Source organism: Diaphorina citri, unplaced genomic scaffold (assembly GCF_000475195.1).
Source record: "Diaphorina citri unplaced genomic scaffold, Diaci psyllid genome assembly version 1.1 scaffold240, whole genome shotgun sequence".
Taxonomy (NCBI): domain Eukaryota; kingdom Metazoa; phylum Arthropoda; class Insecta; order Hemiptera; family Psyllidae; genus Diaphorina; species Diaphorina citri.
The window spans coordinates 127,926-131,972 of NW_007377677.1; the positions used below are offsets into that span (position 1 = coordinate 127,926).

At 38.4% G+C, this 4,047-nt stretch overlaps 1 protein-coding gene across 1 annotated transcript in view; it reads right to left on the reverse strand.

The window, feature by feature from the left end:
* LOC103506514 (tubulin-specific chaperone E-like) overlaps positions 1-3,472 on the reverse strand; it is a 37,443-nt gene extending 33,971 nt beyond the window's left edge. Inside the window, exon 1 of the mRNA XM_026821551.1 lies at positions 3,325-3,472. The gene's annotated coding sequence lies outside the window, so the exon portion shown is untranslated. The remainder of the gene's footprint in view (positions 1-3,324) is intronic.
* Between the last annotated feature and the right edge of the window lie 575 nt (positions 3,473-4,047).

Here is a 4,047-nt window from a genome sequence, read left to right on the forward strand (position 1 = left end):
CTGTATAAAATCTTGTTTGAATTAGGGGGAAAGTAAGGAATTTTCTGTCTTATCTCTATAGCTATGAAAAGCTCCCAGCTGATTTTTTTTTTTTTTTTTTTTTTTTTTTTTTTTTTGCCCACTCCGAGGCTTAGATGTAGGGGCGAACAGCCCTAAAGGATGGGTTAAGCTTATACGAAGCTACGAAGATGATGATCACTGTGAAGATTGCCACGTTGTAAGCGGATCCTTTTTCTCCTTTTGTACTGAAAGCACACACACCTGCATTCTAATCCCAGCTTAGGTCAGCCTGTCTTATTCACTTGGGCGAGCTTTGAATTTACGAGCGGAGAGCTATTGAGAACCTCGTGCCTTGGGATTATAGATGAGCTACACTCGAGTGCAAACATTCCGGGACAGAGTGGGTTTCCAATCCTATACGTTTTGCGCGTGGTTAGTATCTGGATGGTTTCCCAACGGACTATTTTTTTTAAAGGGGTTTGATAGAGGGAACTGTAACTGCTATGGTCTTATCGTCCCGAAATCGAAGAGAGAAGGAAGACAGGATAGGAGTTAACTCGCTATACAAAATGTCCACACATAGTCAACGGTCGTAGATCGACGAGGTGGATCTATGTTGTCGAGGCAGTGTGGACGGTTTCAGTCGACATCGATCGACAGCCATCTACTTTGTATGGACACAGCTTAAGAAGAATTCGGCCAAATGGCCAAGTGGGTACCACAGTGGGCTTGCACACCGGAGGTCCCAGGTTCAATTCCTGGCAGGATTCATGTTTTATAGGATCTATGCTTGGAGTGTGGAGCGCACTCAGGTTCCTGAGGACAATCGAGTAGCTACTGAGTGACATTTATGATTATTAAACATTGAATGACACTGATGATTGATGACTTATTTCAGAATTTAACAGGAGGCAAAGATGGAGGTAAATACATAACAGACGTGTCCAATGCTTCTAGAACCATGCTCATGAACATCGAGACTTTAGAATGGGACCCCATGCTATGTGGGTGAGTATCTACAGAGGCACATATGTATGTAGGTCTAAGCCTAGTGCGGGTAAATTGGAAGGGTGGACAGATATCCCTAACATTTCGAGCCCCTCAAAAAGTCATTTATTAAACTCACATTAACCTCACCCAGTCAGAGTGGGGCACCATGCAATTGCTGAGATGGTCACCCACACTTAGACTTACCAGACATCTGCTTTTTGGCGGACATGTCCTCCTTTTTATATGTTTGTCCTCTGTACGGCCGCCTTTTTAAAATATAGCAAAATGTCCACCTTTTTGAAGTTTTGGTCTCAAAAACCTAATTTACGGTTTCCGTTGAGAAGAGGATGTCAGGACTCTTAAAAAGCATAAATTTGATTTTTGTGCAATTAAGTCCATGTGCAATGTACCTAGGTACACTGTACTTAGATTTAACCCTTTCATTACAAACTTTTAAAAAGCATAAATTTGATTTTTGTGCAATTAAGTCCATGTGCAATGTACCTAGGTACACTGTACTTAGATTTAACCCTTTCATTACTAGAGACATTCGAAAATGGTCAGGTGTCCAAAACTTCACCGACTCTCTGTGAAATTCATCCTTTTAAATAGGATCCTTGATTCCTTGTTTAATTGAATATTAATTCGTTTAATTCCTTCCAGATTTTTCACAATTCCGATGGACATTTTACCTACCATATGCAGTTCGTCCGAAATCTACGGACACTTTGCATCAGGACCTTTGAAAGGCGTTCCTATATCTGGTGTAAGTAGATACTAATACTAAGTACATACTAGTAAATCTGTCCGTTGTAATTTTACCTTTGAGACAGTATAGTCTTGAGAGATATACACACATACATACGTGTGGTTTTAGAAATGAAAGAGTAGATACGTAGAAAGAAATCAAAAAGAAAATGGCCAGCCTAAGTTAGCTTGGTTGGTAGCGGGTGTGCCTTGTGAGCGCTAGGCCACGGGTTTTGATTCCCGCCGAGGCGGATTTTTTGCTGAACGGATAATGTTCGTTCTTGGAACGGCTGGCTTTCTCCTATCCTGTGTTCCTTCTCTCTTCGATTTGGAGACGATAATACCTTGGTAATTACTAATTAAATTACAGTTCCCTTTATCGAACTTCTTGAAAAAATCATTATTTTTCTTCTTCCAGTGTTTGGGAGATCAACATGCAGCCCTGTTAGGCGGGAAAATTCATGTTCATATTTGTGTTCAGTAGGCTTCACTGAATCCAAATATATCAATTTTTTTCATGTGGGACAACCTGGGCCGATTTTACGGATGGTTGGTTGTTCTAAAACAAACATTCAACTTTAGATGCCTGGAAAATTAGGAAAATAATATTTCATTGAGAGATATACATATATTCTATAGTACTTTTTTGATACATTTGTACACTATACAGTCACTTTAGAACACCCAAGAAATTAGGAAAGATAATCATATTGTGAGTCAAACGAAAAAAAAAAAATGATTCTGTTCCCTCAACCAGCTACAGCACAGCTTTGAATATTTGTTGTTCCCAAACAACTCTGGTAACAAAAGGGTTAAAAAAATCATGTTACTTATTATGATTATGAACATGTGTTGATTATTTTCTGCATCCTCCTTTTGGTTGAAATGTCCGCCTTTTTTAGCCAAAATGTCTTTCTTTTGAAATTTGTCTGGTAACCCTACCCACACTGATATTAACCACACACAAAGTTCCTTGGCTTCAGAGATCTATTGGGAACTGTTGCATTCAACATGCTATTTCGCCACTGAACAAGACTTCTACAAGTTCTACATTAGGTTTAGCTTCTGATTCTCTACCCAGACTATAGTTTTCAGTGCAGGTGCACAGCAGAATAGTCAGAAACATTTTGCCCAGATGGTCACCCATCTAAACAGTAACAACAAAATGATGGCAATTACCAGTGATCTACAAAAAAACAGGTGGGTACATTCAATAACTCTCAACATTTGTGGATTGTTCTCATAGGCACCTCCTCATCTTGAATGATGTGAGCTTTTTTCCAAACTACAAAACTACTCTGGATTTTTGAGGAACACATTCAAAAAGGTAATACCTACCTCGTATCTGCTATTATTGGGACTAATTGGGATGACTCAACTTGTTTTATAATCCCATCTAAACAGTAACAACAAAATGATGGCAATTACCAGTGATCTACAAAAAACAGGTGGGTACATTCAATAACTCTCAACATTTGTGGATTGTTCTCAGAGGCACCTCCTCATCTTGAATGATGTGAGCTTTTTTCCAAACTACAAAACTACTCTGGATTTTTTGAGGAACACATTCAAAAAGGTAATACCTACCTCGTATCTGCTATTATTGGGACTAATTGGGATGACTCAACTTGTTTTATAATACAGATTTTGACTACAAATACATACCTACTTGAAAAACTTATCACACCTACCTACAAATTTTGCTACTTGTCTACTTGTCTTCTTCAAGATTTTTGAAATTTAAAAAATGGCGCCACAAGCAAAAATCTGTGAAAGAACCGTTTACACGATCCCAAATTTTTCTTTAGCTTTTGGGGCCTATTTCCTTAGGAGAGTCAAGGTAGCCCAGCCAGGCGAAATTTCGACGTTCAGTGTGAACTTAACGGACTATTCTACGTTAGAACCGTATTGTAGGTACTCCTCTACATAATACTACTTGAAAAACTTATCACACCTACCTACAAATTTTGCTAAACTTTAATTTTTTTTTCTTGTCTACTTGTCTGATTTTTGAAATTTAAAAAATGGCGCCACAAGCAAAAATCTGTGAAAGAACCGTTTACACGATCCCAAATTTTTCTTTAGATTTTGGGGCCTATTTCCTTAGGGGAGTCAAGGTAGCCCCAGCCAGGCGAAATTTCGACGTTCAGTGTGAACTTAACGGACTATTCTACGTTAGAACCGTATTGTAGGTACTCCTCTACATAATATATAATTTACTACTTAAACCTTCTCCTTCTCCTACCTATTTTGCTAAAAGGATTTATTCAAATTTCTCCTTGCACCTTTTTACTTTTTTTTTTTATTCTA